Raw genomic sequence first — 22,050 nt, forward strand, 5'->3', positions numbered from 1 at the left:
ATCCTCAAAAAAGTCCTCGAAAAAGTCCTCAAAAGAATCCTCAAATTAGTCTTCAAAAAAGTCCTCGAAAAAGTTCTCAAAAAAGTCATCAAAAAAGTCCTCAAACTAGTCCTCAAAAAAGTCCTCAAAAAAGTCCTCGAAAAAGTCCTCAAACTAGTCCTCCAAAAAGTCCTCAAAAAAGTCCTCGAAAAAATCCTCAAAACAATCCTCAAAAAAGTCCTCATCTTAGTCCTCAAAACAGTCCTCAAATTAGTCCTCAAAAAAGTCTTCGAAATAGTCCTTAAAGGAATCCTCAAATTAGTCATCAAAAAAGTCCTCAAAATAGTCGTCAGAAAAGTCCTCTAAACAGTCCTCAAATTAGTCCTCAAAAAAGTCCTCAAACTAGTCCTAAAACTAGTCCTCAAAAAAGTTGTGATGATGCGTCATCACACAAATATTTCCGGCACCGCGGCAGAACAGCCACGACCGCATACACCGCCCACGCACTCCCGGATCTCGCGAACTATGACCTCTAGAAACCTCCCTGACCGATTCGCACGACCCTTACGCTCGCGTACAACCCCTCGCGCACTCACGACCCGATCCGACCCTCCCCCGGGGAGCTAGAAGCCCCTAAAGTTTTCAGCCGCGATCAGCTGATCGCAAGCCCCCGTTAGTTAAGGCAGACCTAGCTAGACTAGAAGTAGGAGCGACCGAGCGCGTGAGAGCGAGCGAGACCGCCGATGCTAGACCGATCGGAAGCGAGCGAGGGGAATCGGTAAGACCAACGAGCGGTAGATAGAAGAGGATAGACAAGCGACGCTATCTGACCAGCCAATCGTTATCGGCTTAGGGGTGGTTAGACTTATGAGAGAAAACCGACGCTATCTTCGCGACCAGTAGGCAAATTAGGCGCGAAGGACCGACCAATAAATAAATTGCGCGGGTAAAAAACATCAAAATAGACGGCGCTGAGACCTGGCTTAGCAACAAGCTAGCCAATCAACAACAACGAAGGGGAAGTAAACTAGGAGAAGCGGCGCGTCGCCGAAAAACGGCGCGCGAGTAGTAACCGTTAAGCCTCGACGGTAGGAAGTCCGCCGAGCCTCGCCGTTGCGCGGTACGCAGAAATTAGAATAGAAGCAGAAGTGAGAATTAGAATAGAAGCAGAAGTGAGAATTAGAATAGAAGCAGAAGTGAGAATTAGAATAGAAGCGGAAGTGAGAATTAGAATAGAGGCAGAAGTGAGAATTAGAAAAGAAACAGAAGTGAGAATTAGAAAGAAGCAGGAGTGAGAATTAGAAAAGAAAGTAGAAGTGAAAAGTGGAAACAAAAAAAAAGAGGGGAAAGAAAAGCGAGAGTGAATACGAAAGAAATAGTGAAGGAGGTAGGCAAGAGATAGTGAAAGTGAAAATAGTACAAAAGATATTGAGAGAAATAGGCATAACAGAAGAACGATAATAGATAATAACGATAATAACGATAACAGGATAAAATAACGATAATAACGATAACAGGATAAAATAGCGGAATAACGATAACAAACAGAGCATTAATCGGCCAAAATCTACCAGGAGTAAGTACCCTTTTACTACCGATTTCTTTGCATGAATGATAACCGCGAGTTTGTCGCGCATTGCCGACCGCCGCGTTTTCGGGAGTGCCGCATGACCTTCGCGCGCATTACGCCTTGACCGAAAACGTTTGCCGTTATCCCCAAGTTTTTTTGTCACGTCGTTCTTTGTCCCGCACCTGAAATAGTCGCCTGACCGCCGAATGTTCGCGCGCGGAATCCCGCATGACCTTCGCGCGCCCGTCACCGTTGCTTTATATGGTTTTGCCACCGACCTTTCGGGAATAGTTTCGAGTCGCCGTGTTGCTATCAACCGTGCAACGAGTTTTCTGAGTGTGCGCCCTTGAAATTCCTTTCCGAGTCGATCCAAACATCACACGAGTCGCGTTAGACCTTCATCCGACCGGCAAAACTCAGGTACATCGTCGCCTTTATTTTGTTCGCAAGCATCGCTATACGTAACGTCAACACCGCGAATGGTAGTCAACCTTCGCGCGACCGACCGAATTCCTGAGCGCAATTGTTTTGAACGAGCTGGAATTTTCGCCGCGAATAGATAAACCGACGTTACGTATTCGAATCATAGCCGAAGCCCGAAACATTCAACCGAGTTATTGTCCGTCTAAGCTGACTTCGCGCCGTAGTACGCCACCCGCGTTCCCCCAGTAATCTAGACCAGGCTGACCATCGCTAGGGGTAGACCACTGGGGTAGACCTGGGTTTCTTTTGCATAATAAATCCGAATTTTCTTTATATCCGACTTATTATTGACTACACCCACTTGATCGCCCCATCCCCCGTAGCTCTCGCGACCGGTTTGAGATCGGTAAACGCGTGCGCGAATTCCCGACTGCCCTGATCACCGCTCAACCGATAGCCACCGTCGCAGCCACTACGCCACCAGTCCAGGGAAGGAGCTATCATCCCCTGAACCACTAGCCGCCAACCGGAGCGCCCCTGCGACGCCCCCCCCTCGATGTACCCGCTTCTGGGATTGAGAGCCGCCATGCCCCGAAACATCTAGCTAGCCGAACGAGCCGCAGCCGTGGGTGGCCTTGGAAACCACCCGTTGCCCCCCTTTCCCCTTTCGCTCGATACGTCTTTCCGCTTTAGACTTGACCGAATCGTCGCCTAGGACTTCGCGCCCCTACTTCATCCTCCACAGGTGATAGTCGGCCACGCGCGCAAGAACACCGACGGCGACAAGGAGGGAGGCGACGGGGAAACCACCCGACCTCACAGCGACCAGCAGGACCACCGAGCCGAGAACCAGCCGACGTTGCAGCGCTACCACGTTCTCCTAACGCGAGAGCACGGTAGCTGGCGCCCAACTCAATAAAATAAAGCTGCACACGTCGTCTCGGCTGACTGCGCGCCGCTGGCGACAGCGCGAGATCAGGAGAAATACCGTCTTTTATTTTTCCCCTCCCTCTCCCCCGTCGCAAAGTCCTCAAAAAAGTCCTCGAAAAAGTTCTTAAAGGAATCCTCAAATTAGTCCTCAAAACAGTTCTCAAATTAGTCCTCAAAAAAGTCCTCAAAATAGTCGTCAGAAAAGTCCTCTAAACAGTCCTCAAATTAGTCATCAAAAAAGTCCTCAAACTAGTCCTCAAAAAAGTCCTCAAAAAAGTCCTCGAAAAAGTCCACAAAGGAATCCTCAAATTAGTCCTCAAAAAAGTCCTCAAACTAGTCCTCCAAAAAGTCCTCAAAAAAGTCCTCGAATCAAAATTCTCAATAAAGACCTCAAAAAAAGTGCTACATAAAGTCATGGAAAAAGTCCTCAACAAATTTCTCCAAAAAGTCCTCAATAAAGTCCTCAAAGTAGTCGGCAGAAAAGTCCTTAAAATAGTTCTCAAATTAGTCCTCAAGAAAGTCCTCGAAAAAGTCCGCAAACTAGTCCTCCAAAAAGTCCTCAATAATGTCCTCAAATTAGTCATCAAAAAAGTCCTGGAAAAAGTCCTCAAACAATCCTCAAAAAAGTCCTTATATTAGTCCTCAAAAAAGTCCTCAAAATAGTCGTCAGAAAAGTCCTCATAACAGTCCTCAAATTAGTCCTCAAAAAAGTCTTCGATATAGTCCTTAAAGGAATCCTCAAATTAGTCATCAAAAAAGTCCTCAAACTAGTCCTCAAAAAAGTCCTCAAAAAAGTCCTCGAAAAAGTCCTCAAAGGAATCCTCAAATTAGTCCTCAAAAAAGTCCTCGAAATAAAATTCTCAATAAAGTCGTTAAAAAAAGTCCACCATAAAATCATGGACAAAGTCCTCAAAAAATTTCTCCAAAAAGTCCTCAATAAAGTCCTCAAATTATTCGTCAAAAAAGTCCTCGAAAAAGTCCTCAAAACAATCCTCAACACAGTCCTCAAATTAGTCCTCAAAAAAGTCTTCAAACTAGTCCTCAAAAAAGTCCTCAAAAAAGTCCTCGAAAAAGTCTTCAAAGGAATCCTCAAATTAGTCCTCAAAAAAGTCCTCAAACTAGTCCTCAAAAAAGTCCTCAAAAAAAGTCCTCCATAAAGTCATGGAAAAAGTCCTTAAAATAGTCGTCAGAAAAGTCCTCAAATTAATCCTCAAAAAAGTCCTCAAATTAATCATCAAAAAAGTCCTCAAACTAGTCCTCAAAAAAGTCCTCAAAAAAGTCCTCGAAACAAAATTGTCAATAAAGTCCTCAATAAAGTCCTCCATAAAGTCATGGAAAAAGTCCTTAAAATAGTCCTCAAAAAAGTCTTCAAACTAGTCCTCAAAAAAGTCCTCAAAAAAGTCCTCGAAAAAGTCCTCCATAAAGTCATGGAAAAAGTCCTTAAAATAGTCGTCAGAAAAGTCCTCAAATTAATCCTCGAAAAAGTCCTCAAAACAATCCTCAAAACAGTCCTCAAATTAGTCCTCAAAAAAGTCCTCAAACTAGTCCTCAAAAAAGTCCTCAAAAAAGTCCTCGAAAAAGTCCTCAAAGGAATCCTCAAATTAGTCCTCAAAAAAGTCCTCAAACTAGTCCTCAAAAAATTCCTCAAAAAAGTGCTCGAAACAAAATTCTCAATAAAGTCCTCAAAAAAAGTCCTCCATAAAGTCATGGAAAAAGTCCTTAAAATAGTCCTCAAAAAAGTACTCAAATTAGTCCTCAAAAATTCCTCGAAAAAGTCCTCAAAAGAATCCTCAAATTAGTCTTCAAAAAAGTCCTCGAAAATGTTCTCAAAAAAGTCCTCAAAAAAGCCCTCAAAATAATCCTCAAAAAAGTCCTCAAAACAGTCCTCAAAAAAGTTCTCAAAAAAGTCCTCGAAACAAAATTCTCAATAAAGTCCTCAATAAAGTCCTCCATAAAGTCATGGAAAAAGTCCTCAAAAAATTTCTCCAAAAAGTCCTCAATAAAGTCCTCAAATTAGTCGTCAAAAAAGACCTCGAAAAAGTCCTCAAAACAATCCTCAAAACAGTCCTCAAATTAGTCCTCAAAAAAGTCCTCAAACTAGTCCTCAAAAAAGTCCTCAAAAAAGTGCTCGAAACAAAATTCTCAATAAAGTCCTCAAAAAAAGTCCTCCATAAAGTCATGGAAAAAGTCCTTAAAATAGTCCTCAAAAAAGTACTCAAATTAGTGCTCAAAAATTCCTCGAAAAAGACCTCAAAAGAATCCTCAAATTAGTCTTCAAAAAAGTCCTCGAAAAAGTTCTCAAAAAAGTCCTCAAACTAGTCCTCAAAAAAGTCCTCAAAAAAGTCCTCGAAAAAGTCCACAAAGGAATCCTCAAATTAGTCCTCAAAAAAGTCCTCAAACTAGTCCTCCAAAAAGTCCTCAAAAAAGTCCTCGAATCAAAATTCTCAATAAAGACCTCAAAAAAAGTGCTACATATAGTCATGGAAAAAGTCCTCAACAAATTTCTCCAAAAAGTCCTCAATAAAGTCCTCAAAGTAGTCGGCAGAAAAGTCCTCAAAATAGTTCTCAAATTAGTCCTCAAGAAAGTCCTCGAAAAAGTCCGCAAACTAGTCCTCCAAAAAGTCCTCAAAAAAGTCCTCGAATCAAAATTCTCAATAATGACCTCAAAAAAGTCCTCCATAAAGTCATGGAACAAGTCCTCAAAAAATTTCTCCAAAAAGTCCTCAATAAAGTCCTCAAAATAGTCGGCAGAAAAGTCCTCAAAATAGTTCTCAAATTAGTCCTCAAGAAAGTCCTCGAAAAAGTCCGCAAACTAGTCCTCCAAAAAGTCCTCAAAAAAGTCCTCGAATCAAAATTCTCAATAAAGACCTCAAAAAAGTCCTCCATAAAGTCATGGAACAAGTCCTCAAAAAATTTCTCCAAAAAGTCCTCAATAAAGTCCTCAAATTAGTCCTCAAAAAAGTCCTCGTAAAAGTCCTCAAAGGAATCCTCAAATTAATCCTCAAAAAAGTCCTCAAACTAGTCCTCCAAAAAGTCCTCAAAAAAGTCCTCGAATCAAAATTCTCAATAAAGACCTCAAAAAAAGTGCTCCATAAAGTCATGGAAAAAGTCGTCAACAAATTTCTCCAAAAAGTCCTCAATAATGTCCTCAAATTAGTCATCAAAAAAGTCCTGGAAAAAGTCCTCAAACAATCCTCAAAAAAGTCCTTATATTAGTCCTCAAAAAAGTCCTCAAAATAGTCGTCAGAAAAGTCCTCAAAACAGTCCTCCAATAGCCCTCAAAAAAGTCCTCAAAATAGTCGTCAGAAAAGTCCTCAAAACAGTCCTCAAATTAGTCCTCAAAAAAGTCTTCGATATAGTCCTTAAAGGAATACCTCAAATTAGTCATCAAAAAAGTCCTCAAACTAGTCCTCAAAAAAGTCCTCAAAAAAGTCCTCGAAAAAGTCCTCAAAGGAATCCTCAAATTAGTCCTCAAAAAAGTCCTCGAAACAAAATTCTCAATAAAGTCCTCATAAAAACTCCTCCATAAAGTCATGGAAAAAGTCCTCAAAAAATTTCTCCAAAAAGTCCTCAATAAAGTCCTCAAATTAGTCCTCAAAAAAGTCCTCGAAAAAGTCCTCAAAACAATCCTCAAAACAGTCCTCAAATTAGTCCTCAAAAAAGTCCTCAAACTAGTCCTCAAAAAAGTCCTCAAAAAAGTTCTCGAAACAAAATTCTCAATAAAGTCCTCAAAAAAAGTCCTCCATAAAGTCATGGAAAAAGTCCTTAAAATAGTCCTCAAAAAAGTACTCAAATTAGTCCTCAAAAATTCCTCGAAAAAGACCTCAAAGAATCCTCAAATTAGTCTTCAAAAAAGTCCTCGAAAAAGTTCTCAAAAAAGTCCTCAAATAAGCCCTCAAATTAGTCCTCAAAAAAGTCCTCAAACTAGTCCTCAAAAAAGTCCTCGAAACAAAATTGTCAATAAAGTCCTCAATAAAGTCCTCCATAAAGTCATGGAAAAAGTCCTCAAAAAATTTCTCCAAAAAGTCCTCAATAAAGTCCTCAAATTAGTCGTCAAAAAAGTCCTCGAAAAAGTCCTCAAAACAATCCTCAAAACAGTCCTCAAATTAGTCCTCAAAAAAGTCCTCAAACTAGTCCTCAAAAAAGTCCTCAAAAAAGTCCTCGAAAAAGTCCTCAAAGGAATCCTCAAATTAGTCCTCAAAAAAGTCCTCAAACTAGTCCTCAAAAAATTCCTCAAAAAAGTGCTCGAAACAAAATACTCAATAAAGTCCTCAAAAAAAGTCCTCCATAAAGTCATGGAGAAAGTCCTTAAAATAGTCCTCAAAAAAGTACTCAAATTAGTCCTCAAAAATTCCTCGAAAAAGTCCTCAAAAGAATCCTCAAATTAGTCTTCAAAAAAGTCCTCGAAAATGTTCTCAAAAAAGTCCTCAAAAAAGCCCTCAAAATAATCCTCAAAAAAGTCCTCAAAACAGTCCTCAAAAAAGTTCTCAAAAAAGTCCTCGAAACAAAATTCTCAATAAAGTCCTCAATAAAGTCCTCCATAAAGTCATGGAAAAAGTCCTCAAAAAATTTCTCCAAAAAGTCCTCAATAAAGTCCTCAAATTAGTCCTCAAAAAAGTCCTCGAAAAAGTCCTCAAAACAATCCTCAACACAGTCCTCAAATTAGTCCTCAAAAAAGTCTTCAAACTAGTCCTCAAAAAAGTCCTCAAAAAAGTCCTCGAAAAAGTCTTCAAAGGAATCCTCAAATTAGTCCTCAAAAAAGTCCTCAAACTAGTCCTCAAAAAAGTCCTCAAAAAAAGTCCTCCATAAAGTCATGGAAAAAGTCCTTAAAATAGTCGTCAGAAAAGTCCTCAAATTAATCCTCAAAAAAGTCCTCAAATTAATCATCAAAAAAGTCCTCAAACTAGTCCTCAAAAAAGTCCTCAAAAAAGTCCTCGAAACAAAATTGTCAATAAAGTCCTCAATAAAGTCCTCCATAAAGTCATGGAAAAAGTCCTCAAAAAATTTCTCCAAAAAGTCTTCAAACTAGTCCTCAAAAAAGTCCTCAAAAAAGTCCTCGAAAAAGTCTTCAAAGGAATCCTCAAATTAGTCCTCAAAAAAGTCCTCAAACTAGTCCTCAAAAAAGTCCTCAAAAAAAGTCCTCCATAAAGTCATGGAAAAAGTCCTTAAAATAGTCGTCAGAAAAGTCCTCAAATTAATCCTCGAAAAAGTCCTCAAAACAATCCTCAAAACAGTCCTCAAATTAGTCCTCAAAAAAGTCCTCAAACTAGTCCTCAAAAAAGTCCTCAAAAAAGTCCTCGAAAAAGTCCTCAAAGGAATCCTCAAATTAGTCCTCAAAAAAGTCCTCAAACTAGTCCTCAAAAAATTCCTCAAAAAAGTGCTCGAAACAAAATTCTCAATAAAGTCCTCAAAAAAAGTCCTCCATAAAGTCATGGAAAAAGTCCTTAAAATAGTCCTCAAAAAAGTACTCAAATTAGTCCTCAAAAATTCCTCGAAAAAGTCCTCAAAAGAATCCTCAAATTAGTCTTCAAAAAAGTCCTCGAAAATGTTCTCAAAAAAGTCCTCAAAAAAGCCCTCAAAATAATCCTCAAAAAAGTCCTCAAAACAGTCCTCAAAAAAGTTCTCAAAAAAGTCCTCGAAACAAAATTCTCAATAAAGTCCTCAATAAAGTCCTCCATAAAGTCATGGAAAAAGTCCTCAAAAAATTTCTCCAAAAAGTCCTCAATAAAGTCCTCAAATTAGTCGTCAAAAAAGACCTCGAAAAAGTCCTCAAAACAATCCTCAAAACAGTCCTCAAATTAGTCCTCAAAAAAGTCCTCAAACTAGTCCTCAAAAAAGTCCTCAAAAAAGTGCTCGAAACAAAATTCTCAATAAAGTCCTCAAAAAAAGTCCTCCATAAAGTCATGGAAAAAGTCCTTAAAATAGTCCTCAAAAAAGTACTCAAATTAGTCCTCAAAAATTCCTCGAAAAAGACCTCAAAAGAATCCTCAAATTAGTCTTCAAAAAAGTCCTCGAAAAAGTTCTCAAAAAAGTCCTCAAACTAGTCCTCAAAAAAGTCCTCAAAAAAGTCCTCGAAAAAGTCCACAAAGGAATCCTCAAATTAGTCCTCAAAAAAGTCCTCAAACTAGTCCTCCAAAAAGTCCTCAAAAAAGTCCTCGAATCAAAATTCTCAATAAAGACCTCAAAAAAAGTGCTACATAAAGTCATGGAAAAAGTCCTCAACAAATTTCTCCAAAAAGTCCTCAATAAAGTCCTCAAAGTAGTCGGCAGAAAAGTCCTCAAAATAGTTCTCAAATTAGTCCTCAAGAAAGTCCTCGAAAAAGTCCGCAAACTAGTCCTCCAAAAAGTCCTCAAAAAAGTCCTCGAATCAAAATTCTCAATAAAGACCTCAAAAAAGTCCTCCATAAAGTCATGGAACAAGTCCTCAAAAAATTTCTCCAAAAAGTCCTCAATAAAGTCCTCAAAATAGTCGGCAGAAAAGTCCTCAAAATAGTTCTCAAATTAGTCCTCAAGAAAGTCCTCGAAAAAGTCCGCAAACTAGTCCTCCAAAAAGTCCTCAAAAAAGTCCTCGAATCAAAATTCTCAATAAAGACCTCAAAAAAGTCCTCCATAAAGTCATGGAACAAGTCCTCAAAAAATTTCTCCAAAAAGTCCTCAATAAAGTCCTCAAATTAGTCCTCAAAAAAGTCCTCGTAAAAGTCCTCAAAGGAATCCTCAAATTAATCCTCAAAAAAGTCCTCAAACTAGTCCTCCAAAAAGTCCTCAAAAAAGTCCTCGAATCAAAATTCTCAATAAAGACCTCAAAAAAAGTGCTCCATAAAGTCATGGAAAAAGTCGTCAACAAATTTCTCCAAAAAGTCCTCAATAATGTCCTCAAATTAGTCATCAAAAAAGTCCTGGAAAAAGTCCTCAAACAATCCTCAAAAAAGTCCTTATATTAGTCCTCAAAAAAGTCCTCAAAATAGTCGTCAGAAAAGTCCTCAAAACAGTCCTCCAATAGCCCTCAAAAAAGTCCTCAAAATAGTCGTCAGAAAAGTCCTCAAAACAGTCCTCAAATTAGTCCTCAAAAAAGTCTTCGATATAGTCCTTAAAGGAATCCTCAAATTAGTCATCAAAAAAGTCCTCAAACTAGTCCTCAAAAAAGTCCTCAAAAAAGTCCTCGAAAAAGTCCTCAAAGGAATCCTCAAATTAGTCCTCAAAAAAGTCCTCGAAACAAAATTCTCAATAAAGTCCTCATAAAAACTCCTCCATAAAGTCATGGAAAAAGTCCTCAAAAAATTTCTCCAAAAAGTCCTCAATAAAGTCCTCAAATTAGTCCTCAAAAAAGTCCTCGAAAAAGTCCTCAAAACAATCCTCAAAACAGTCCTCAAATTAGTCCTCAAAAAAGTCCTCAAACTAGTCCTCAAAAAAGTCCTCAAAAAAGTTCTCGAAACAAAATTCTCAATAAAGTCCTCAAAAAAAGTCCTCCATAAAGTCATGGAAAAAGTCCTTAAAATAGTCCTCAAAAAAGTACTCAAATTAGTCCTCAAAAATTCCTCGAAAAAGACCTCAAAGAATCCTCAAATTAGTCTTCAAAAAAGTCCTCGAAAAAGTTCTCAAAAAAGTCCTCAAATAAGCCCTCAAATTAGTCCTCAAAAAAGTCCTCAAACTAGTCCTCAAAAAAGTCCTCGAAACAAAATTGTCAATAAAGTCCTCAATAAAGTCCTCCATAAAGTCATGGAAAAAGTCCTCAAAAAATTTCTCCAAAAAGTCCTCAATAAAGTCCTCAAATTAGTCGTCAAAAAAGTCCTCGAAAAAGTCCTCAAAACAATCCTCAAAACAGTCCTCAAATTAGTCCTCAAAAAAGTCCTCAAACTAGTCCTCAAAAAAGTCCTCAAAAAAGTCCTCGAAAAAGTCCTCAAAGGAATCCTCAAATTAGTCCTCAAAAAAGTCCTCAAACTAGTCCTCAAAAAATTCCTCAAAAAAGTGCTCGAAACAAAATTCTCAATAAAGTCCTCAAAAAAAGTCCTCCATAAAGTCATGGAGAAAGTCCTTAAAATAGTCCTCAAAAAAGTACTCAAATTAGTCCTCAAAAATTCCTCGAAAAAGTCCTCAAAAGAATCCTCAAATTAGTCTTCAAAAAAGTCCTCGAAAATGTTCTCAAAAAAGTCCTCAAAAAAGCCCTCAAAATAATCCTCAAAAAAGTCCTCAAAACAGTCCTCAAAAAAGTTCTCAAAAAAGTCCTCGAAACAAAATTCTCAATAAAGTCCTCAATAAAGTCCTCCATAAAGTCATGGAAAAAGTCCTCAAAAAATTTCTCCAAAAAGTCCTCAATAAAGTCCTCAAATTAGTCCTCAAAAAAGTCCTCGAAAAAGTCCTCAAAACAATCCTCAACACAGTCCTCAAATTAGTCCTCAAAAAAGTCTTCAAACTAGTCCTCAAAAAAGTCCTCAAAAAAGTCCTCGAAAAAGTCTTCAAAGGAATCCTCAAATTAGTCCTCAAAAAAGTCCTCAAACTAGTCCTCAAAAAAGTCCTCAAAAAAAGTCCTCCATAAAGTCATGGAAAAAGTCCTTAAAATAGTCGTCAGAAAAGTCCTCAAATTAATCCTCAAAAAAGTCCTCAAATTAATCATCAAAAAAGTCCTCAAACTAGTCCTCAAAAAAGTCCTCAAAAAAGTCCTCGAAACAAAATTGTCAATAAAGTCCTCAATAAAGTCCTCCATAAAGTCATGGAAAAAGTCCTCAAAAAATTTCTCCAAAAAGTCCTCAATAAAGTCCTCAAATTAGTCGTCAAAAAAGTCCTCGAAAAAGTCCTCAAAACAATCCTCAAAACAGTCCTCAAATTAGTCCTCAAAAAAGTCCTCAAACTAGTCCTCAAAAAAGTCCTCAAAAAAGTCCTCGAAAAAGTCCTCAAAGGAATCCTCAAATTAGTCCTCAAAAAAGTCCTCAAACTAGTCCTCAAAAAATTCCTCAAAAAAGTGCTCGAAACAAAATTCTCAATAAAGTCCTCAAAAAAAGTCCTCCATAAAGTCATGGAAAAAGTCCTTAAAATAGTCCTCAAAAAAGTACTCAAATTAGTCCTCAAAAATTCCTCGAAAAAGTCCTCAAAAGAATCCTCAAATTAGTCTTCAAAAAATCCTCGAAAATGTTCTCAAAAAAGTCCTCAAAAAAGCCCTCAAAATAATCCTCAAAAAAGTCCTCAAAACAGTCCTCAAAAAAGTTCTCAAAAAAGTCCTCGAAACAAAATTCTCAATAAAGTCCTCAATAAAGTCCTCCATAAAGTCATGGAAAAAGTCCTCAAAAAATTTCTCCAAAAAGTCCTCAATAAAGTCCTCAAATTAGTCGTCAAAAAAGACCTCGAAAAAGTCCTCAAAACAATCCTCAAAACAGTCCTCAAATTAGTCCTCAAAAAAGTCCTCAAACTAGTCCTCAAAAAAGTCCTCAAAAAAGTGCTCGAAACAAAATTCTCAATAAAGTCCTCAAAAAAAGTCCTCCATAAAGTCATGGAAAAAGTCCTTAAAATAGTCCTCAAAAAAGTACTCAAATTAGTCCTCAAAAATTCCTCGAAAAAGACCTCAAAAGAATCCTCAAATTAGTCTTCAAAAAAGTCCTCGAAAAAGTTCTCAAAAAAGTCCTCAAACTAGTCCTCAAAAAAGTCCTCAAAAAAGTCCTCGAAAAAGTCCACAAAGGAATCCTCAAATTAGTCCTCAAAAAAGTCCTCAAACTAGTCCTCCAAAAAGTCCTCAAAAAAGTCCTCGAATCAAAATTCTCAATAAAGACCTCAAAAAAAGTGCTACATAAAGTCATGGAAAAAGTCCTCAACAAATTTCTCCAAAAAGTCCTCAATAAAGTCCTCAAAGTAGTCGGCAGAAAAGTGCTCAAAATAGTTCTCAAATTAGTCCTCAAGAAAGTCCTCGAAAAAGTCCGCAAACTAGTCCTCCAAAAAGTCCTCAAAAAAGTCCTCGAATCAAAATTCTCAATAAAGACCTCAAAAAAGTCCTCCATAAAGTCATGGAACAAGTCCTCAAAAAATTTCTCCAAAAAGTCCTCAATAAAGTCCTCAAAATAGTCGGCAGAAAAGTCCTCAAAATAGTTCTCAAATTAGTCCTCAAGAAAGTCCTCGAAAAAGTCCGCAAACTAGTCCTCCAAAAAGTCCTCAAAAAAGTCCTCGAATCAAAATTCTCAATAAAGACCTCAAAAAAGTCCTCCATAAGTCATGGAACAAGTCCTCAAAAAATTTCTCCAAAAAGTCCTCAATAAAGTCCTCAAATTAGTCCTCAAAAAAGTCCTCGTAAAAGTCCTCAAAGGAATCCTCAAATTAATCCTCAAAAAAGTCCTCAAACTAGTCCTCCAAAAAGTCCTCAAAAAAGTCCTCGAATCAAAATTCTCAATAAAGACCTCAAAAAAAGTGCTCCATAAAGTCATGGAAAAAGTCGTCAACAAATTTCTCCAAAAAGTCCTCAATAATGTCCTCAAATTAGTCATCAAAAAAGTCCTGGAAAAAGTCCTCAAACAATCCTCAAAAAAGTCCTTATATTAGTCCTCAAAAAAGTCCTCAAAATAGTCGTCAGAAAAGTCCTCGAATCAAAATTCTCAATAAAGACCTCAAAAAAGTCCTCCATAAAGTCATGGAACAAGTCCTCAAAAAATTTCTCCAAAAAGTCCTCAATAAAGTCCTCAAATTAGTCCTCAAATTAGTCCTCAAGAAAGTCCTCGAAAAAGTCCGCAAACTAGTCCTCCAAAAAGTCCTCAAAAAAGTCCTCGAATCAAAATTCTCAATAAAGACCTCAAAAAAGTCCTCCATAAAGTCATGGAACAAGTCCTCAAAAAATTTCTCCAAAAAGTCCTCAATAAAGTCCTCAAATTAGTCCTCAAAAAAGTCCTCGTAAAAGTCCTCAAAGGAATCCTCAAATTAATCCTCAAAAAAGTCCTCAAACTAGTCCTCCAAAAAGTCCTCAAAAAAGTCCTCGAATCAAAATTCTCAATAAAGACCTCAAAAAAAGTCCTCCATAAAGTCATGGAACAAGTCCTCAAAAAATTTCTCCAAAAAGTCCTCAATAAAGTCCTCAAAATAGTTCTCAAATTAGTCCTCAAGAAAGTCCTCGAAAAAGTCCGCAAACTAGTCCTCCAAAAAGTCCTCAAAAAAGTCCTCGAATCAAAATTCTCAATAAAGACCTCAAAAAAGTCCTCCATAAAGTCATGGAAAAAGTCCTCAAAAAATTTCTCCAAAAAGTCCTCAATAAAGTCCTCAAATTAGTCGTCAAAAAAGTCCTCGAAAAAGTCCTCAAAACAATCCTCAAAACAGTCCTCAAATTAGTCCTCAAAAAAGTCCTCAAACTAGTCCTCAAAAAAGTCCTCAAAAAAGTCCTCGAAAAAGTCCTCAAAGGAATCCTCAAATTAGTCCTCAAAAAAGTCCTCAAACTAGTCCTCAAAAAATTCCTCAAAAAAGTGCTCGAAACAAAATTCTCAATAAAGTCCTCAAAAAAAGTCCTCCATAAAGTCATGGAGAAAGTCCTTAAAATAGTCCTCAAAAAAGTACTCAAATTAGTCCTCAAAAATTCCTCGAAAAAGTCCTCAAAAGAATCCTCAAATTAGTCTTCAAAAAAGTCCTCGAAAATGTTCTCAAAAAAGTCCTCAAAAAAGCCCTCAAAATAATCCTCAAAAAAGTCCTCAAAACAGTCCTCAAAAAAGTTCTCAAAAAAGTCCTCGAAACAAAATTCTCAATAAAGTCCTCAATAAAGTCCTCCATAAAGTCATGGAAAAAGTCCTCAAAAAATTTCTCCAAAAAGTCCTCAATAAAGTCCTCAAATTAGTCGTCAAAAAAGTCCTCGAAAAAGTCCTCAAAACAATCCTCAAAACAGTCCTCAAATTAGTCCTCAAAAAAGTCCTCAAACTAGTCCTCAAAAAAGTCCTCAAAAAAGTTCTCGAAACAAAATTCTCAATAAAGTCCTCAAAAAAAGTCCTCCATAAAGTCATGGAAAAAGTCCTTAAAATAGTCCTCAAAAAAGTACTCAAATTAGTCCTCAAAAATTCCTCGAAAAAGACCTCAAAGAATCCTCAAATTAGTCTTCAAAAAAGTCCTCGAAAAAGTTCTCAAAAAAGTCCTCAAAAAAGCCCTCAAATTAGTCCTCAAAAAAGTCCTCAAACTAGTCCTCAAAAAAGTCCTCAAAAAAGTCCTCGAAAAAGTCCTCAAAGGAATCCTCAAATTAGTCCTCAAAAAAGTCCTCAAACTAGTCCTCAAAAAAGTCCTCAAAAAAGTGCTCGAAACAAAATTCTCAATAAAGACCTCAAAAAAAGTGCTCCATAAAGTCATGGAAAAAGTCGTCAACAAATTTCTCCAAAAAGTCCTCAATAATGTCCTCAAATTAGTCATCAAAAAAGTCCTGGAAAAAGTCCTCAAACAATCCTCAAAAAAGTCCTTATATTAGTCCTCAAAAAAGTCCTCAAAATAGTCGTCAGAAAAGTCCTCAAAACAGTCCTCCAATAGCCCTCAAAAAAGTCCTCAAAATAGTCGTCAGAAAAGTCCTCAAAACAGTCCTCAAATTAGTCCTCAAAAAAGTCTTCGATATAGTCCTTAAAGGAATCCTCAAATTAGTCATCAAAAAAGTCCTCAAACTAGTCCTCAAAAAAGTCCTCAAAAAAGTCCTCGAAAAAGTCCTCAAAGGAATCCTCAAATTAGTCCTCAAAAAAGTCCTCGAAACAAAATTCTCAATAAAGTCCTCATAAAAACTCCTCCATAAAGTCATGGAAAAAGTCCTCAAAAAATTTCTCCAAAAAGTCCTCAATAAAGTCCTCAAATTAGTCCTCAAAAAAGTCCTCGAAAAAGTCCTCAAAACAATCCTCAAAACAGTCCTCAAATTAGTCCTCAAAAAAGTCCTCAAACTAGTCCTCAAAAAAGTCCTCAAAAAAGTCCTCGAAAAAGTCCTCAAAGGAATCCTCAAATTAGTCCTCAAAAAAGTCCTCAAACTAGTCCTCAAAAAATTCCTCAAAAAAGTGCTCGAAACAAAATTCTCAATAAAGTCCTCAAAAAAAGTCCTCCATAAAGTCATGGAAAAAGTCCTGAAAATAGTCCTCAAAAAAGTACTCAAATTAGTCCTCAAAAATTCCTCGAAAAAGTCCTCAAAAGAATCCTCAAATTAGTCTTCAAAAAAGTCCTCGAAAAAGTTCTCAAAAAAGTCCTCAAACAAGCCCTCAAATTAGTCCTCAAAAAAGTCCTCAAACTAGTCCTCAAAAAAGTCCTCAAAAAAGTCCTCGAAAAAGTCCTCAAAGGAATCCTCAAATTAGTCCTCAAAAAAGTCCTCAATCTAGTCCTCAAAAAAGTCCTCAAAAAAGTGCTCGAAACAAAATTCTCAATAAAGTCCTCAAAAAAAGTCCTCCATAAAGTCATGGAAAAAGTCCTTAAAATAGTCCTCAAAAAAGTACTCAAATTAGTCCTCAAAAAAGTCCTCGAAAAAGTCCTCAAAAGAATCCTCAAATTAGTCTTCAAAAAAGTCCTCGAAAAAGTTCTCAAAAAAGTCCTCAAAAAAGTCCTCAAACTAGTCCTCAAAAAAGTCCTCAAAAAAGTCCTCGAAAAAGTCCTCAAATGAATCCTCAAATTAGTTCTCAAAAAAGTCCTTAAATTAGTCCTCAAAAAAGTCCGTAAAAAAGTCCTCGAAACAAAAATCTCAATAAAGTCCTCAAATTAGTCCCCAAACTAGTCCTCAAAATAGTCCTCAAAACAGTCCTCAAACTAGTCCTCAAAAAAGTCCTCAAAAAAGTCCTCGAAATAAAATTCTCAATAAAGTCGTCAAAAAAAGTCCACCATAAAATCATGGACAAAGTCCTCAAAAAATTTCTCCAAAAAGTCCTCAATAAAGTCCTCAAATTAGTCGTCAAAAAAGTCCTCGAAAAAGTCCTCAAAACAATCCTCAAAACAGTCCTCAAATTAGTCCTCAAAAAAGTCCTCAAACTAGTCCTCAAAAAAGTCCTCAAAAAAGACCTCGAAAAAGTCCTCAAAGGAATCCTCAAATTAGTCCTCAAAAAAGTCCTTAAATTAGTCCTCAAAAAAGTCCGCAAAAAAATCCTCGAAACAAAAATCTCAATAAAGTCCTCAAACTAGTCCTCAAAAAAGTCCTCAAAAAAGTCCTCGAAATAAAATTCTCAATAAAGTCGTCAAAAAAAGTCCACCATAAAATCATGGACAAAGTCCTCAAAAAATTTCTCCAAAAAGTCCTCAATAAAGTCCTCAAATTAGTCGTCAAAAAAGTCCTCGAAAAAGTCCTCAAAACAATCCTCAAAACAGTCCTCAAATTAGTCCTCAAAAAAGTCCTCAAACTAGTCCTCAAAAAAGTCCTCAAAAAAGACCTCGAAAAAGTCCTCAAAGGAATCCTCAAATTAGTCCTCAAAAAAGTCCTTAAATTAGTCCTCAAAAAAGTCCGCAAAAAAATCCTCGAAACAAAAATCTCAATAAAGTCCTCAAACTAGTCCTCAAAAAAGTCCTCAAAAAAGTCCTCGAAATAAAATTCTCAATAAAGTCGTCAAAAAAAGTCCACCATAAAATCATGGACAAAGTCCTCAAAAAATTTCTCCAAAAAGTCCTCAAATTAGTCCTCAAATTAGTCCTCAAAAAAGTCCTCGAAAAAGTTCTCAAAAAGTCCTCAAAAAAGTCCTTAAAAAAGGCCTCTACTTAAAGTGCAAGATTTTCCACCTATTGAACTATCAGCAAACAAAAAATACGTTTTAGATTTAGTAGAATTTTTGACATTCAACTCTATACCTAATATAGATATAAATAACAATAAATTTTACGTAGGCGATAAACCACCTGAGTAGTATAGCAATGTATGTTTCAGCACACCTGCGGGAGGTCCGTAACCCTTTGGTCCCCTCCTGGCTTAATCCTTTCATGTTAATAATAATTGTTATTGTTAATAATTGTTTATAATTCTTTTTTGAGGAAGGTTTCTTGGGCTCCTAGTCCCTAGGGACACTATACCTAGTGCATTTTGTCTAATTTAATTAAATGTATTTTAAAAAGTTATAAATTTATTATTGATAATTTACTTGCTACATTGAAAATGAATGAAGTGAAAATGAAACGAATAGAAAATAGCGACGATTGCAAAAATTAAGAGACAGACCGGAGAATCGAACCGGAGTCCTCTGGGTTGGCAGGCTAGTGCTCTACCACTAGAGTCAATGCCACATGTACCTTAGAGGATGCATATTGTGTATATTACCTACACGCGCATACATTTGGTATAGGGCCTGAGCGTGTGGAGGAGGGGGGGAGCGCATACTGTCTATAGTTCTAACTTGAGGATACGACGCTATAGTAGTAAATACGTGTTCTCTTTCTAGCTCTGACTCAGCGTTGACCATAGCGTGTGGAGGAGAAGGGGAGCGCATGCTGTCTATAGTTCTGGCCTGATGGTGATGCGCTACTATAGTAGTAGTAAACGTGTGCTCTCTCTCTCTCTTCCCTACGCTCTAGCTAAGCGTGGACCGCGGTGCGCGGAGGGCAGTGTATGCTCTCTATAGTTAATGCGTGCTCTCTCCACGAAGGGAACTGTACTTAATACCATAGCTGTTTTCCTGAGAATGTTAGAGACTACGAGTGCAGTCGCTCGACTGATACCTTCTTGAGATATTCCTCCTAAACGTCTTTGCTAGGAGAGAACCCTATGCCCATCCGTTCGCCCTTTTTTACAATCGTTATGATTATTTTATTATTTAAATAAGTTTATATTTTATTATTTATTTAATATTTATTATTTTTAATTATACATTGAGTAGAGTACACTTTGTCTATAATCTTTCTGTTCAGTGTCCGACATAGCTATTTTTATATATTCAGTTGAATTTTTATTTGAATTATAGTCGTCTGTAAATCGAAGGGATCTTATCGATCCCTTTTGATTTTGCTTGTTTTTGTCTGTCCATCATCCAATCGTGTATCTTTTGTGTATTTACCGCAGTACATACTATATTTTCGTAATTTTGACTATGATATATGCATGATGAATTAAATTTAAGACTTAAATCTTCCAATCACGGACATCTCATTTCAGTTTCGATATCTAAAATGTTTCTGTAATTAAAAAAAAAAAACTAATTAAATTCGAATTTAGAATTTTGTACTATTGTATATTATTTCAACCTACTTTTCAGGAATAATTTTTTTTGAGCCGTTGCTTCTTTTGTAACCCTTTCACATAAATATTTCTATAATTTGTAACGGGGGAGGTTATCTGAAAAATGGAAAATTTATTTAAGAACAAACTCCCACGATGCAGAGCAAATCGCCGCTCCGTTAAACACGTATGATAGTACGTGTATTCGCCTTAACGTCAGATGATTTATCCTAGTTGTCTTCTATCAAACGGAGTTGAACTCACCTTAAGTCACGTGTCTTGTGACACTCGATGAGTTTTAAGTGTGAGCGACTTTACTCCTAATCTTCTTAATCCCCTAGATGTAATCAGATTAAAACCTAAGCATTTTTCAATTTCTTAAGCTACTAGGAAAATTAAATGACGAAAACGGCGAATAAATTTAACAGACTTTAATTAAGAAAAATCACTACAGTCTTTGTAGGGCCGAAAGACTAACGCACGCGAATACGATTTTACAATTAACTATGTTCGGTGAGAAAGAGAGAGAGAGAAGATTCGAATTTTACCGCGAACTAACGCTCGACGCGAATACAAAAAAATAACGCTAACACGATTAGACCAAATACCGAATGTATTTGGTATCGCATATAATGACGGAAGGTGCACCTACCATGCAGTGCAATTACGGTGATCAGCCGTAATTGTTGATGCAAAATATTAACTGCCGCTGCCCCTCGATTAATCAGCTGCGCTGCCTCTATTTGCCTCAATATAACTTTGATGCTGCTTCTGTACTGCTGCTATCAACTGTCACGGAAATTCCGATGCACACACGCACTTAATTGTCGCAAGAAAACTTAATTTTGGCAAAACAAAGTGCAAAACACTAAGATCGCGATTTTTATTGAAAATGATCATCGTACGTGGGATCAACACCTCCACGAGTTTAGGCATGCGATCAATACCGCGATACAATCAACGACGTGGGTTTCGCCTGCGTTTTTAAGGTTCGGTCGCCATCCGAGGTCAGTGAAAAGCTTGCGCCGAGAGGTGGAAGAGAGTGCACTCATCCTGAAGATGGATCCAGAAGTCTGGAAGGACCGTCTGGTGCGATTGAACGCGTTGCGCGATTTGGTTGCGAAACATATCGAGGTGGCGCAAGAGAAGCAGAAGCGTAACTACGGCAAAAGTCGAAGGAGCGCGACGTTCCAAGTTGGCGACTTAGTGCTACAGTAGTTGCATTCGCTTTCGACCGCGGCCGCGGGAAGGAATGCGAGGCTCGAACCCAAATTCGTTGGCCCATACCGGGTACTAAAAGGCGTCTCCCCCGAAATTTATGAGTTGGAAACCGATAATAAGCGCCAGACCACGATGGTGCATGTGTCTGAGTTGAAGAGATACCCCCCGCCGCTACACTGTTAGAATAAATAAGTAGGTGTCATCGTCAAGGCGTAAATGTATGGATGTGTCTTTAGAGATGTTTGATCATGCATGGTGGTGAGTGGGTGTAGGGTAAATTATAAGTGTTTGTTACAGGTTGGGAATGGAGGACGAGGTAGCTCAGCTCGTCGCTCTCATGGATGTCGTCGTGAGTGACGGTGAGGTGCCGAAACCTGACGAGGAGTCCACTGGTCCGCTTCTGGAGCTGGTCGGCGGCGACGACACTGAGAACGATTCATCCGCTTCGGGCTCGTCCGCGTCAACTACACCATCGGTCATTCTCAAAGAGCCGACGAAGATAAATATTGCGGAAATTCTCGAACTTGGGATAGAGGCCCGCGGAGCTACTTCGCCGGCCCTTCCTGAAAAGCTCGAGGCCTCTCGAGAGACCCGGTCTTTGAGTGAGCTGCGAGCAGGGAAGCTAGAAATTCCAACACCTTCGTCCCTCGCCGAGGGCCCTAAGGTTTGTGGCGATGTCGACCGAGGCGTTAGGCTGCGTCTACCCGAAGCGCCTCATCCCACCTTGTTGAGGCTGAAGGCACCGACGGCAACCTGGACGCAGGTCATCCAGTAGTGTACCTTGTTCAGGCTCGCCACTCTCCACATCCGCTCGTTGACAAGGCAGAAGAAGAGAGAAGAGGAGCTTTCAGCGATGAGCTCCGCTGGTCCGAGCGTTCAGCCACTGGACCAGCGGATACCCGCTGCAACTCCATCAGCAGCAAAGGAATCCGCGACTGGGGTAAGGGCCAAACCGTTGCTTCGAGGGAGCCATAGGAGGCCACCAATGGTCTTCTCGAGGTAATAAAGGAAGACGCGACGGCAAGTGGCCCTGTTCGACAACAGCCACCCCGGGTAGCACCGCAAAAACACGTTCATGCGAGGCTACCGCGGAAACCGTTGGCCCTCCAATTGGCCGACCCGTTTTACCAGTGCCGCCGAGAAGAGCCAGGTACTCGTATCCCCTCGGCGGATTACGTCGTGGAGAGGCGTCGTCAGAAGCAGGAGGAGCGTGGCGGCATGGTCCGGCGTCGGAGGAGACGGAGACGTGGGATAAACCTGTCCTCATATAATATCGGGTCACCGCTGTACTCGAGAAGGCTGGTGAGTCCCGCCTACGTTTCTCCTGCCGTCGGTCCCCCCCCCCCCCACGTTTCTTCTGCCGTGAGTCCCCCCCGAGAGTTGGGAGATGATAGCGGAGATGAGGGTCCTGCTCGTCGACGAAGCAGACCTTCGGAGACGATGGTACCGTTGTCGTTGCCGGTGGTCCCGCCGAGCATTTCGTCGCTGGCGGGGCCCGGGTCTGTCTTGGCGTCGCCGGCGCGTTGGCCTTCGCGATCATCGGTGCCGCTGGCGCGATCACCTCCGCGATCACTGGCGCCGCTGCCGCCGCCACCTGTTCCCGTCGTGCTGGCGCCATTGCCGGTCGTGCTAGCGCCGCCGGCTCGACCGACGCGCGTGGAATTGCTCGACAGCGCGAGCAATCGCACGATCGGCACGTACCATCGGGGACAGTCGTCGGTCGTGCTCTATCCGGAGCTGGACGTGCTACCCCATTGGTGCTTCAACTGCCGAACGGCCGTGCACCCTTGCTCCGTCTGCCCGGGCCTGCCTAGCGGAAAAACGCTGTGCCGCAACT

The sequence above is a fragment of the Phymastichus coffea genome, unplaced genomic scaffold (genome assembly GCF_024137745.1).
Source record: "Phymastichus coffea isolate CEN01 unplaced genomic scaffold, Cenicafe_Pcof_1.1 PCOF00021, whole genome shotgun sequence".
NCBI classification, from domain to species: Eukaryota; Metazoa; Arthropoda; class Insecta; order Hymenoptera; family Eulophidae; genus Phymastichus; species Phymastichus coffea.